This window comes from Natator depressus, chromosome 3 (assembly GCF_965152275.1).
Source record: "Natator depressus isolate rNatDep1 chromosome 3, rNatDep2.hap1, whole genome shotgun sequence".
Taxonomy (NCBI): domain Eukaryota; kingdom Metazoa; phylum Chordata; order Testudines; family Cheloniidae; genus Natator; species Natator depressus.
In genome coordinates this window covers 109646914-109661161 of record NC_134236.1, presented here as the reverse complement: position 1 = coordinate 109661161, position 14248 = coordinate 109646914, and positions in this window count along the sequence as shown.

Below are 14248 nucleotides of genomic sequence, written 5' to 3'. Positions count from 1 at the left end.
GTATCAGAACAGAGAAACAGCAGGGTGAGTGGGGGGACGGATGAAGGAGTGACAGGGTGAAGAGTAAAGTTAAGGGCAGGGTAGAGGAATAGGAGTTCCTGGGGACCTGAGTGGGGGTGGGGGGTGCGATGGAGTGGGTGCGATGGATAAGAGCATGAGATATCGGGAGCAGTGGCGTAGCTAGGATGGGACATTTGGGTGGGTGGGCAATGATGGGGGGAGGAGGGATCAGGCATCAGGCCTGCCAGCCAGCCTTGTGGGGAGTGATGGACAGGGCACCAGGAGCACACCCAGCTCCATGAGGAGAAGCTGCTCTCCAGCAGCAATGGCTCCCATCCCAGTCCCACACCGGGCCTGGCTCCCCAAACAGCAGGCCTACCTTTTTTGAGGATTCCTCTGCTGCCACTGGGTCGCCTGAAGCTTGCTCCTCCCAGTGGCAGATTAGCCACTGGGCCAAAGTGGTGTGGCAAGGGCCCCCAGCCAATTGTGGGCCCCTGGAAAAATGGGCACCCTGTCCGCTCTGCCTCCCTGCCCGGCGCTCCAGCCAGGGAGCATGGTCAGGGTGCGGGGGCTTGCCCCACTCTGCCTGCTCCCCAGCTAGAGCACTGAGTGGGTGGAGTAGGGCAAGTCCCCGCGCCCCGACCACGCTCCCTGGCTGGAGTACCAGGCAGGCAGAGCAAACCCCCACGTCCCGACCCCGCTCCCTGGCTGGAGCACCAGGCGGGCAGAGCGGGGCAAGCCCCCCACTGCCTGCAGGAGCGCTGGGTGGACAGAAGAGGGCAATGCTCCGCGCCCTGCCCTCTTCTTGGCTGGAGCACTGTGCGGACGGACCTGGGCAAGTCCCTGACCCCGCTCCCCGGCTGGAGCGCCGGGCGGACGGAGTGGGACAAGCCCCCACACCCCAACCCTGCTCCACGGCTGCAGTGCCAGATGGGCAGAGTGGAGCAAGCTGGGGCCGAAGCAGAGCTGGGTCTGGGTCTGGATGCTAAGTGGGTGGGCTGCGGCCCATGGATGCCCACCCATGGCTATACTCCTGATTGGGAGTAGGAGGCACTGCACAGAATGATACAGGAGAAGGGAGGTAAGTGATAGACTGAGAATTGTGGATGGAACAGACGCAGCCCCAGTGAATGTCAACAATCGCCAGTAGCAACAAAAGTGGCAGAAAGTCAGACTACAGTTTTCTGGGCCCTGTTCATGTTATAAGTTGTAATCAGTTGCTGGCATGGCTGGCTGTACACATGGCTTGTGTTTGAACACAACAGGTTAAAACTTTATTTGTGAGTGTGGTAAGTATAGTAATTGTGTTGCGCTAACCGTATTTTGCTGTGCCAGAGGCCTAGGGGTAGACAAAGCATCATGCTGTAACAAGTACAGCTTTTTTGCGGTGTGGACCAGACACCCTAACTAAATTTGTATAACCAGTTTGACGAGTCCTTCTTCACTGCTCTGTGTGAAGTACAAAGCCCATGCCAAATTCAGTTGTGAGTCTATTAGTGTAATTTACCCAGGAGTTGTACTAACATACTCTGCCTTAAATTGGGTCTGTACTGAAGAAAACTTCCCCCAAATTCTAACCAGTTTTAAAAACTCATTCAGCTAAACACTGTTAAAACTAGATGGAGTGTAACATTTCTCTAGTGAAGATGAAGCATCTAAGTTACTTCAAACTTGCTGAGCTACGCTCACTGATGTGCATCTTTCACGCCATTATATCTGACTTTTGGATCTTATCATCTAAATCTGGAAGTTTCAAAATACAGAACTTAGGTTTAGTCTTTGTAGGTCCCACGCTGTAAATGAAATAGCATCTGTACTTTCTTCATAACTGTTGTCCATTATAGGAAAGTTTTAAGCCACCTGTATTATTTCAGCAATACACTCTTGAATGTGTTATGTGAAAATTCATTCACATTGGAGATTGTTGCCCTTAGATAGTCTTTGATGCAAACTTGCTTTTTCCCTATTTGCTGTTGCTTTTCCTGTCACAAAAACAGCACTCACTTCAGCAGCACGAGAGGATTTAAGTGTTTTACAGTTAGTGGTCAGTTAAAGAACATAAGAATGGCCATGCTGGGTCAGACTAAAAGTCCATCGAGCCCAGTGTCCCGTCTTCTGACAGTAGCCAATGCCAGGTGCCCCCGAGGGAATGAACAGAACAGGTAATCATCAAGTGATGATAAAAGGTGATAAAAAGGTATTGAGCATTATACCTTTTACCCCCTAAGGGAACAAAAGGCCACATTTAAAAACAAAAAACCACCCATTTCCCTTCAGTGAATGAACTCACTCAGTTTTTATATGTAATACATGTGCCTATGTTTTGTGAAACATAAATCCAGAACTGGAGATTAATTTAGGTCGGGGTGGGCAAACTACGGCCCGCGGACCGTTTTAAGCCGGCCCTCAAACTCCTGCTGGGGAGCGGATTCTGGGGCTTGCCCGCTCCAGCGCTGCGGCTGGGGAGCAGGGTCAGGGCTGTGCCACACGGCTCCCGGAAGCAGCCACATGGCCCCGCTCCGGCACTCAAGCCGTGGAGCAGAGTTGGGGTCTGCTCCAGGAAGCTATGACATGGCCCCACTCCAGCTGGAGAGCAGGGTCAAGGGCCGCTTCATGTGCCTCCCAGAAGCAGCAGCATGCCCCTGCTCCGGCTCCTACGTGCTCCAATGGCCCCTTCTGGCGCTCCAATGGGAGCTGCAGGGGCGGTGTCTGCAGACAGAGTAGCATGCAGAGCTGCCTGGCTGCGCCTCCACGTAGAAGGGACATGCTGCTGCTTCTGGGAGCCATTTGAGGTAAGCGCCACCTGGAGCCTGCACACCTGAGCCTCTCCCCATGCCCCAACCCCCTGCCCCACCCCTGATCCCCCTCCTTCCCTCTAAACCCCTCGATCCCAGCCCAGAGCACCCTCCTGCACCCCAAACCCTCATCCCCAGCCCCACCCAGAGCCCATACCCCCAGCCGGAGCCTGCACCCCTTCCCACACCCCAACCCCTTGCCCCAGCCCTGATCCTCCTCCTGTTGTCCGAACCCCACAGTCCCAACCCAGAGCACCCTCCTACACTCGAAATTCCTCAGCCCCAGCACCACCCCAGAGCCCGCACCCCCAGCTGGAGCCCTCGTTCCCCCCCCGCCCCGCATCTCACTCCCCCTCCCCAGCCCAGAGGCCCCTCAACTCCTCATTTCTGGCCCCATCCCCGAGCCCGCACCCCCTACCAGAGCCCTCACCTTCCTGCACCCCAACCCCAATCTTGTGAGCACTCACGGCCCGCCATACAATTTCTATTCCCAGATGTGGCCCTCAGGCCAAAAAGTTTGACCACCCCTGATTTAGATCATGGATCTTCCATTGGTGACACAATCCTGCTCTCCACAGATGTAGAGGGCCCTAAAGGCAGCAGAACACAGCAAGGGAGAAACCTGCAGAGGCTCTGCATGTTTCAAAGAAGAGCTCTCTCGCCAACAAAAAGCAAAGAGGCTTGCAGGCAGGCTTAAGGAGGAGGAGTGGTGGTATGGCCAACTGTTCCACAACTACATAAACCTAATGATTAACTTAAAACCCCTCAGAAGGGAGAAGCAAGTGCCAGGGTTGCTACTTCAGCTAGAAGCAGATCAACTCCACTCACTTCCAGGGACATGGCAGGGAAGAAGGAAGAATTCTCTCCCATCCATCCACCCACAGAGAATTGCTGTGCAAACCCCATTTGGCCTAGGTTTATAGGTGGGACTGGTAGAGCTGTCTATTATTAAGGTTACCTGACACAATTCCCATTATAAAATCCTGTTTTCAGTTGCTTATAATGTTGCTGGATTTTATCTGCCTGGACTGAAGTTCTCCATGCTGGGTTTTTGCCTCAGGTTTAGTTTTTTGGGAAAATTCTAGGCAAAACTCTTCAGCCATTTCCAAAAATAAGGCTAGGGGGAAATGCATTGCTTTGCCCACACTAAAAAAAAAAAAATCCATTGACTTTTTTTTGAATACCTCTAACATCTCCATGTTTTGGAAGAGGGACTTACAATTTGTGAGGGGACTGGCCTTAGTATCAGGCCACATGCCTTTTGCCAGCCCTGTAAAAATCCCCCTGAATTTAGCCAAGTTATAAACCTTAAAAAAAAAACCCCAACTCTTCCGTGCACACAAACTCTTAAGAAGACTCTACTGAGCATAACAGCTAAAATTTCTAAAGAGCCCATCATCACTGAGCTTGCTCAAGCCTCTCAATGCTCCTAATGCACATGCGCCATCTCCTCACAATTCCTACATGGAACTGGACTGCACATGTGCCATCCCCACATTGTGTGCTCCAGGCCAGGGCTTCAGGGGCAAAATTGGATTTTCCCTTTAATGATTGCTCCAGATGGGGTGGGTCCAGGCACTGTCTCTCCTGTGCGCTTACTAACCCCCCTGCTTGCACCCAGGCATTGTGACCCATCTGATTTGAATGCAGAAGGGACAAAAGCTAGACTGGGGAGAGGGAAAAGAGTAGATTGAGAGAAGGAGTCCAGTGAGACCAAGGGCAACAGGTGAACCCACACTTCTGGGAGGTCAGCCCCCTGGCCCTATCCCCCTGCCCGAGCCCCCCCTGCACAGCCAGAGCCCTGAGTGCCCTAGCTGCACTGGGCGCCTCAGCTCCTGGCCGCTAGTCTGAGTTGAGCCTCTGCCGGCTTCAGGGCAGCGTGGGTGAGGCCACGGCCTGGGTTAAGGGAGGCTTAGCTTCCCCTGACCTTTGATATTCACTGCCCATGGGTGAAACTGGGACTGGAGTTGGGGAGAAGCCTGGAACTGTGAGCTAGGGTGGGGACCTGGGAGACAGTTGGCAGGGGAGGACAGAGATCTGGCAAGGAGGTAGGGGGAAAGACTGGGACCAAGAACCAGTCTGTGTGAGGAAATAGGAGTGAGGGGGAGGGGAGACAGATCTGACAGGGAACTGGGGTGCAGGGGGAGAACTAGGACTAGTTGGGCAAAAGAGTATGACAAAGGCCAGGAAGGGAGAGACTAAGATTGGATGTGGAGCCTGGGGAGGGAGACTAGGACTGGGAGCCAGTGGCAGGGAGGTAAGAGGCAAATTGTATGGAGAGAGACAGGGAGGGAGAAAGTGTGAACAAAGAGTTGGGACAGGAGGACTCGCTGGGTGAGAAAACTAGGACTGAGTACGTGGAGGGGTGACAGTGGTGGGTTTTGGGACTCAGACTGTTAGACTAGGACTGACTGGGCAAGAAAACTGGGACTGGAATGAGAAGACTGAGGAGTAGAGACTAGGACTGCATAGTGTCACAGGGTCCACTCGCTGCTGGTGGTGCCTCCTGCTGGCCATCCTGGGGATTAGCTCTGGCCAGGCATTGCACCCTCCTCTGGTGGGGTCTCTCCTGTCCTCCGCTCTTCCTACGGACCCCTCTCATTCCAGGGACTGCAGCCTCCTCTTCATGACTCAGCCCTCCAGCCAGGTCACTATGTGGTTCCAGTAAGTAACAAAGTCTTTCCCAGACTGAGTTGTCCCAGGCAGTTCACAGTCCTTTGCTTGGTATTTGCCACATCTTCAGTGACTGGTAGGAGAACCTGGGCCCATCCTCTACTCTGGGTTCCAGCTCGAGGGCCCTCCAATTAGCAGCCAAGGCCTGCACAGCTATTCTTTGCTGCTATTCCCTGAGCCTTCTCCTACCTTCCTGTCTCCCCACTCTCTGGGCTTGCTAGCATCCCAACTCCCTTCACCCAGGGAGAAACCATGGATCACCCTCTATAGTCTTAACATACCTCCCTTGGAGTGACTTCAGCCTGCTTTCCTGCAGCCCCCTTCTGTTGTCTGCTCCCTGGCTTTATGGAAGTCCTGCTTTTTCCTGCCCTGCTGAGCCTGCTCCCAATCAACCCCCTGCTCTCTGGCTCCTCCTCCAGGTGCAGCCAGTGGAGTTAATTGGCCTGCCTGGTCATCTGAATCCTTTCCAGTCCTGTGTGGGTAGACACCCCATCATCGTAGGCAATGAGAATGGTTCTGCGACAAGGGCTGGGGTAGGAAACAGACAGGACTGGGAGAGGAATAGATTGGAGGGGATGGGCAGATGGGGTCAGGCTTTGGAGGAAACAAGCAGAAGAGCCTGTGCCCACTACAGCACACTCCCTTGCAGAGCCTGGAATGGAACCCAAGACTCACCTTTCCTCTGCTGTCAGAAAACCCACTGCCAAAGTGTGTGTCTCCTCTCCCCTAAGTGCTGGTCCACCTGGATGATGACAATTTACTACTGCTATCAGTTACTACCTTAGCTCAAGTGACTGAGGTATGTGCAGTGGATCTAAAGGTTCCAGACACATAGATGCAATATGTGGGTGTCCACATGATGCCAAAGGATGGAATTTCTGTCTTTCAGTTAGCTTTTTAAAAAACCCTAGGAAATAGTATATGATCATGTAATTAAAGACAATTGTTATGCTATCCACCAGGGGCCAAATTAAGATTGAACAAGCAACCTTAGTTCTCACATTTTCTACCTTTTGAGTGCTTCACTTTGCAACATTAATGTTCTTTGAATGTAGCTTTGTGTGCGTCATAACTGATATAGGCTTATAATTGATATTTGTATGCTTACTTTTATAGTAAATAAGGGGGTCATTTTTGATGTATGTAATAGAATTTGAAGATATAAACTATGACTGAATTTGAATATTTAAATACCCTCCCTTGGCTGTTCATTCCTTGACACACATACCTACCAAGAGAACTGAAAGCCAAGTCAGTTCACAGACACAAAAATTGTTAACAGGAGTTTTGACTGAATAAAGACTTAAAGATTTGGGGCCAGATCCTGCAGCCTTTACTCACGTTCAATATGAGTACAAGCTATAGAATTGGATCTTTGGCCCTCTTAGTCACATAACTGACAGCACAATATGTTTATGTTGCATCAGTAATCTTATGTAATATGTTCCAATGCTGAGCCTATTTAAATTGGTACATTTACTCAATATCTAGTTCTCAAAACCCTTTTTGCACCATGTGACATTTTCAGATAAGGAACTGATGAAAGAATGAAGTGCAATAAGAACAACTTGAAGACAAAGCCAGAATCAAGCTGTGAAAGAAACAAACAGCGTTTTATTGAGGAAGATTTTTCCAGAGATGTTCAAAGGCATACTTAAAGTGCTCTCCTTCTCTCTCTCTCCCTCTCTCTCTCGGAGACAATTACTTTCCATTTGACGTGATGTAGTTGGGGCTTTGTTCTGATTTTGCAAACAAATAATTTTAACTAAAATTTCTTTAAAAGTTTATATTAAAGAAGTAATTTCATACATTGCATGACCTCTTCTCTTATCCTCTAAATCTCTCCAAAATTACTGCTTTTATATAATCTCCCTCCCTATTCATGAAATATTTCTGCGGCGGTTCTCAGCTATGGGTTGGGTCTCCAAAGTGGGTTGCGACCCCGTTTTAATAGGTTGCCAGGGCTGGCGTTAGACTTGCTGGGGCCCAGGGCTGAAGCCCCAGGGGTTCCGTCCCCTGCCTGGGGTGGCAGAGCTTAGGTGGGCTCAGGATTGGCCTCTGCTCCTGGGGTCCTGTGGTAATTTTTGTTTTCAGAAGGGATCACAGTGCATTGAACCCCTGGTAGAGTATCCCTTTTATTGGGTGAAATCCTGATCTAAGTGAGGTCAATGAGAAAACTTCCAAAGACTTCAAAGGGGCCAGGATTTCACCCATTATGTTTTTCTGAATCAGAGTGGGAAGGACCATAGGTCTATTACAAAGCAAAGTTTACACTTTAAAAGCATTCTATAAATAATAATAATAAGCAGCCATAAAAGAAAACCCTACATTTCTGAGTACAAGATTTGTTCCTCCTCTTCCCTCTCTTTTTCACATCCATCTGGATCCATCTCCTTGGTAGTATTGATCAGTTAGGCCTGGATCCCAGCATCCATTTAAAGCTATCTGCAGGATCAGAGGATTGGATACTTTCTTGCTTTCCCTCTTCAAACATAATGTTCCTTCATAAGGCTGACTACATCACAAGATTTCAGGGATACAGCTTTCTCCTTTACACTGGACTGAAGAAAATAAATGAAACAATTTAGAAAATAAAAACCATTATAGCAAACATCTAGAAATAAAATTGCTTGTTAATGTAACTGCATGGGTCATCAAGGATATATTCTGGCTGGTATAACATAAAACATTGATTGAGAATTAAGTAAACCCGTAGGCTGTTCCAGCAAAACTGCAGTTAACAATGTACTGTGTGACAGGCTAGTTGACCGAGAGAGGAATTAAATGCTTATCCAGAAACATTTGCTGCCTGCAACACCATTGGTGGAGACTGTTACCTGCACAGATTAGGGCACCCCACCTTTTCCCAGTCCGTAGGGCTCCAGGCAAAAACCACCTATCCTTATCCAAACCATAGGGCTCAGGGCCATCTGTACCCAATTCATAGGGCTCAGGGTGCAACTAACCTGGTCAATTTAAGTATGCACACCCTTTTCCAATACATAGGGCTCTGGGTGTATACTACTTCTGCAGTTTTGCAGGACCTTTTACCAGTGAAAGAACCTTACACAGTAATATACTACATAACCTCTATTGATTAACAATCACCAAAACCAGACTGCCCACGCTACACATACAGTGCTCACCACTCCCAGTAAGACAGATGAACTTTTTTTGATGGCCAGTCAGGATCAGGTCCACATGGGGGACTCCAGTTTCTGCACAGTGTTATTGGCAGAATGTTGAGGTCTGGCAGCTCTGATCTTTGGGGCTGTGTCCTGGAGTTGGTTCCCAAAGAACTTCCTTTTGGACCTTAGTTTATATAGTGAAATTTGAGTCCTGTTTAGCTGTACCTTAACCAATCATTATACTAAAATTTTACTAACCAATCCTAACATAGTGTAACAATTTCTCTAACCAATTCTACTCCACCACGTTAATTAATTTACACCGAGCAAAATTAATTATGTAACAGACAGAAACAATTAAAGAACCAGACAGAGACCATACAGATAAACAATAGGGGAATGGGGACCATAATGATAAAACAATAAATTAGGATTTCACAACCACAACTATTGATAAGTGATTTCTTGCCAGACAGAATGCTATCAAACTAAGTTTTCTTTAGCCATCTTAAGATCCGTTTCTTTATCTGGTGATAGTGGGTGCTATTAGGACAGGGTCTCCTTCTTAACAGCCTGATTTTTTCATTGTTTTAATGTAATTTAGATGGAATATGAGGATGTGACTTCCTGCTTCTCAGCTAATGGCTGCTTCTTGGCTGCTCTTTTAATCTGGCTGCAGACAAAGGCCTTAGGCTTTAGGCCTTACAATATGGCTGCAGACAAAGACCTTCTCCTTACAGAGACGGTATGGAAGATCAGATGGGTCAGGACTGAGGCTCCTCCTGGGCTCTTGCCTCTCTCACGATTTATGCAATTTTTATTATCTCCTCAATATATGTGCTGCAATGCTGTATTACTGTTACTAATTAATGTTATGGAAAAGGGAATGAACAGTGAGATGGTATAATTTGCAGAAAATAAAATAATTTAAATTAGTTAAGACTAAACGAGACTGTGTGGAATTTCAGAGGGAACTAAACAATCAATCTGAATGGTCAGCTTGATGGCAGAAACACTTCATCACTGACAAATGTAAGGCCATATACTTTATAAGAATAATCTGAACTGCTTCCTCTATATTAGGTATAGCCACTCAGGCAAAAGACCAGGGTATCACTGTGAACAGCTCAACGAAAATATCTGCTCAATGTGCAGCAGCACTAAAAAACAATCAAGATGCAAGGATAAATTTAAAAATAGGAGAAATAATACTGAAAGTATTGTTATGCCATTATAGATCAATGATATGCCCATGCCTGGACTATTTTGTTCAATTCTGGTAACATTATCATTTGGGGGATGTTCTGTGGCCTGTGTTTTATGGGAGGTCAGACGAGATGAGCACAATGGACCCTTCTGGCCTTGGAATCTGTGAATCTCTATATATAGCTGAGGTGGGTGATGGAATGATTTATTTATGAAAAGAGATTGAAAAGTATGAAACTTTTTAGTTTAGAGCGGGGACATGATAAAAGTACACAATATAATGAATGCTATAGAGAAAGTAAATCTTGTACTCCTATTTACCCTCTCTCATAATACAAGAACAAGGGAAAATATCCTGATTATTTTCTGATTGTGTACTCTTTTTGTTGGGTATAAACTGTTATGGTTTATTGAGTTACATGTGTGTATCAGACCCAATAATCAGTTTTAAGGATATTGCAGCAATCCAAGATGGAGTCTGAACTGTCATCTTGTGACTCCATCTTGTGACCCCCTGTCAGCCTGGCCTAGATGTAACTGGATTGAACTGTTTTTACTTGCCACTGGGCGATCCCATGGCCACACCACCTCAGACTGTTTCCCACCTTTCCCAGGATCATACCATGTTTTCCCACCACAGACTCTATAAAAGAACTGTAATCACAGACTGGTGGCGCAGTCCATCACAGTGACTGCGTGTGCGCGGTTCAGGTCTTCATGGCACCAGTGCACCACCGAAGAATATCATTCATCCCCGGGGCGAGAAGAAAGAAGAAGACGCATTCCACCTTATCTGTCCTGCTCCTGGGAACGCCAACATCCAGCGGGTTCTCGGTCCGCTTCTTCAGTTCCAACAGTCATCGAGGGACTCTCCAGCGCTCCTCCTCCACAGGTTCCAATTACCCATGGAGTAGAGGTCCTGGACTTCGCCGCCGCCGCCGCCACTGAAGTGCTGGGAATACAGTGAGACAAATTAGGGTTTCTTAATTGGGGTTATATTTTCTTGAATGCCAGGGTGGGTTCGGTTTCAATTTTCAGCCTGAGCTTTATGCTCATAGGAAGGGCTGCTGTGTCATTGGTTTTGTGTTCTTTATATAGTTATTGCTCATTCACATATATCCCTTCCCTTATCTGTAATTTATTCCTTAATACACTTACCTGTTATTTAACCCTTATTTCTTTGTCAGCTTTTATTTATTGCACACCACACAAGGGAAGAGGGGAGGAAATCTGCACCAATCCACTGGTGACAGATACGGCAGAGGGCGAATCTGCTCTTTTGGGAAAAAGGGGCTTGTTCCTATTCTGATACCTACACCATTTATACATTCAGAGTTATCTTGGCTCCCCTTTGAGATAACATTTCTGGCGACCGCAGCAGGACTCTCTGGGGACTGGATTAGCCATCTCCTTAGGGTCCCGTTAGGCTATTTTATTTTTATTATGTGAACAGCAGCAGTTTCGGTCCTTGAGACTCGGGGAGGGAGTTCTTACTGGGATATTATTGTGTTAGCCGAAGGGCAAGTGAATCAGTTGGCTCCTTTCCCACCTCTTTTGGCAAAGGGTGGGATTTTATCCTAGCTCCATTGAAATCCTGTTATTGTGGATCAGAGGTCACGGGACGCCTGCCCACCCCGCCCCTTTGGTAACAGATAGCGGTTACTGGTTGCCCTGTCCAGTGACGTTAGTACCTTTCTCTGTACAGGGTAGGTACGGAGTGGTCTGGGCCCCAAAAGGTGGCCACTTTTCTTTGGCCGAAGGCAGTGTATTAGACTAGCCTAGCCCGAGCTGAGGTGCCACGTATAAAGGCGCGGATTCTTACCGGAGCCCTCCTATCTTCATTTAAGTTACCCTTTAAATTCTGTAGTTGGGCAAGCAACTCCCTACAGCACGATGGACCGAATTTTCAGTCTGCAAGGATGGACTCCCCAGTCTAATAAAAATTCTTTGGATCATGCTATTGATTCTTTCGGGAAGGGAGAAAATCCTTGGCAGCAGGAATCACTAGCAGGAAGGGATTCCATGGGTAAATTTTCCATCTTGTGGGCTCCCTACCACTAGCAAGCCTAAGCCCAGTAAAAAGGAACAAAAACGAGCTCTAATTTACAGCCTGACCATGGTCGGCCGGGAGCTCAATTCTCAAGTGATGCTGCTGAAAGAGCATGCAGACCAGGGACTTGAGAAGTGCAAGCAGCAAACCAGCAGGCTGAACAGCAAGCCGCTGAGCTGTAAGCAGCTAAGGCCACTGTGTCCACTCTAATATTACAGGTGGCTCAGCTTGAACAGCAGCTGAGAGACCTTAGCGCTAAAACTACAGCGGCTGAAAGAAAAGCAGACGTTAAAACACAAGAACTGCTGGAATCTCAGGCAGCAGTTAGACAGTTAATTAAAGAGGCTGCTGACAATCGGGAAAGGTCTGTCTCCCATGCGGGGTGTCAACGCCATATCAAACAACTGTAAGACCAGCTGTACTTAACATAGGCGTTAATAAAGGCAGTTGACACTAACCCCTTGGCTGCCTTAACTATGGATTGGTGTGAGGAACATCCACCAGAAAATTGGTATGGGAAAGAGCAGCTACCCTCTGCACTTCAAAGCTGGGAGGAGGTGGAAGCTGCACAGAAAGGATGCCCGTTGGCTCCTGTGGTGATCACAGTTACACAATTTGAAAACACTGGGCAACCCCCCTTGGTAAAACACCAGAGCAGGCTAGAGCCATGGGAAAGCACATGCGCCCTTCTAACCAAGATACAGTGCTTAACTGGTTAGCCAGATTATCTGTTACACCACATTTGACTCAAGATGATGTGATATGTATACTAAGGGAATGTATGTTTAATGATGATTTTGCAGCTCTTCCTTATAATGTATTAATTGATGCAAATAATGAACCATCTACTATCTATTCATGTGTATTTTGACTGTTTTATCCACATGATAATGTAATGGGCAAGGCATATTCAGAAAAGCAGAGTGTAGAGGAAAGGCCAGAAAAATATTTTCTGAGGAAAAAATTGTTATTCTGGTTGGCTAGACTAGGGGTGAACTGAAATGGGGTAATCATTTAAGATACACCAGAGTTAAGAGAACTTTATGTGCAGGGTTTAGCTCCTAGCATATGGCTAGCTATGGGTCCAGTAGATATACGTAACACTCGGCTGCCTTTACTAGAAGCAAGAGCTTGGGAGATTTTTGAACTCCAGAAACTAGCCCATCAAGGAACATCAGCAAAAAGGAAGGTAGCTATAACAGTAAGGAGACAACAAATGGTAAAAGCAGCAACACAGGACAAAGTTCCTCCACTACTAAACCCCTGGACAACAGAAACTTTATGTTCAGAGGAACTGGAGATGAGATAAGGATTTTTAAAAAGCGTAGGCTAAAAAGATTATCTCAGTACGAGCCATGGGACAAACTAAATAAGCAGAGACTGTCAGGAGAGGACATGTTTCTAAAATTGGCTAAATATGAATCTGGGCAAAAGGCTGGAGGGCCAAGTTCCGACGCTCCTGTAGAGTCTGTCTCAACTAGCAGTACTTACTGAGGAGGCCGAGCTTCCCAAGCCCCTGGTATGGTAGCCTCTGTAGTTAACGATGAGTGGGGCAGGCCTACAGTAAAAATTAAAATCATGGGAAGCTTTGGAAAAATAGAACAATCAATGCTGGTGGATACAGGGACCTGCACTAGTTTGTTATGTCTCAAGGGAAATACTACAGCTAAGAACTTGCCAGTAAGAGAACTGAAATCTTTGGTCTCATATAACGGTGAAGAAAATACAATTCCTTTTACTTATGATGTTACATGCCATATCGGGTCTCTATCTACACAGGCCTCATTTGGACTGCAAAAATTGGATGGTACAGGCATAATAGGAATAAATCTGTTGCAACGATTGGATATAACTATTGACTTACCTAATAGGATGTTGATTCAAGCCAAACACGGAGAAGCAGGTATTCTAATCCCTGCAACACACCCCATCTGTGCTGCCAAGGCTCCAGAAGAATTGTGGTTTCCTGTATGGGAGACAGAAATCCAACAACTTATCAACAAATACAAGGAGGTATTTGCTCCTAACGAACTAAGTTGTGGAAAGGTTCAAGCCTCAATAAAGGTAGAAAGTCCTGATGCAAACCCTATACATCAATACCGGTATTCTGCAGAGGTGAAGGAGGAGATTCGACCCACAGTAAAGGCATTATTGAATCAAAAAGTGCTGATACCTTGTCAAAGTGTCTGCAACTCTCCTATCTGGCCGGTTAGAAAGGCCGATGGACGCTCCTGGAGGTTAACCGTGGACTATAGGGGATTAAACAAGGTGACACCCAGGTTGGCCCCCGTTGCTGCTAAATTTCCAGAGGTGATGAATTTAATCACTGAAGGTGCGTGCTGGAACAGCATCCTAGACATCTCTAACGCCTTCTTCTCCATACCACTCCATCCCTC